This window comes from Lontra canadensis, unplaced genomic scaffold, assembly GCF_010015895.1.
Source record: "Lontra canadensis isolate GAN:19392208 unplaced genomic scaffold, GSC_riverotter_1.0 scaffold362, whole genome shotgun sequence".
NCBI classification, from domain to species: Eukaryota; Metazoa; Chordata; class Mammalia; order Carnivora; family Mustelidae; genus Lontra; species Lontra canadensis.
Genome location: NW_022631356.1, coordinates 52,365 through 53,485, shown reverse-complemented (window position 1 = coordinate 53,485; position 1,121 = coordinate 52,365).

Below are 1,121 nucleotides of genomic sequence, written 5' to 3'. Positions count from 1 at the left end.
ATATCGATTTTTCTTTCTTTCCTGTTTTGGGATCTAGTTTCTTTTAACAAGCAGACCAAAATATACCCAGGATCTAGTTTTTTGTTATGTTCTGTTTTACTTCTTGTTTGCTTTTCTCTTATTTTGTTTTGTTTTTGTTTTTTTCTGGTTTGTTGTGTGTATGTCTGTGTGTGTGTGTGTGTGTGTGTGTGTGTGAGTGTGTGTGTGTGTATGTGTGTTTTCCTATTGTTATTGTTGTTATTGTTGTATTTTCTCTCTCTTCCTTCTATTCTTTTCTGAACATAATATTGAAATAGAGAATTCATGCCAAAAGAAAGAACAGGAGGTAGTACTTACTCCCAGGGATTTAATACAGATATAAGTAAGATGTCTGAACTAGAATTTAAAACCACAATTATAAAGATACTAGCTGGGCTTAGAAAAAGTACAGAAGACACTAGAGAATCCCTTACCATAGAAATAAAAGAACTAAAATCTAATCAGGCCAAAATTAAAAATGTAATTGCTGATATGCAGTCACAAATGGAGGCTCTAACAGCAAGGATAAATGTGGCCAAAGAGGGCATCAGTGATATAGAAGACCAAATGATGGAAAGTAAAGAAGCTGAAAAGAAGTGACAAAGACAACTACTGGATCATGAAGGGAGACTTGGAGAACTCAGCAGTTCCATAAGGTGAAATAATATTTGGATGATAGGGGGTCCCAGAAGATATGGAGGGAGATAGAGAAGGAGGAGCAGAAGGTTTATTTGAACAAATTATAGCTGAGAACTTCCATGATCTGGGGAAGGAAATAGGCATTCAAATCCAGGAGGCACAGAGAACCCCTCTGAATATTAATAAAAATAGGTCAACACCTCCATGTATAGTAGTAAAGTTTGCAAATTTCAGAGATAAAGAGAAAATCCTGCAAGCTGCTCAAAACAAGAGATCCTTAATCTACAAGGGTAGATACATAAGTCTGGCAGCAGACCTATCTGCAAAGACCTGGCAGGTCAGAAAGGACTAGCATGATATATTCAGCGTGCTAAATGGGAAAAATAGCAGCCAAGAATACTATATCCAGCTAGGCTGTCATTCAGAATAGAAGGAGAGATAAAGAGTTTCCAGGACAAACAAAA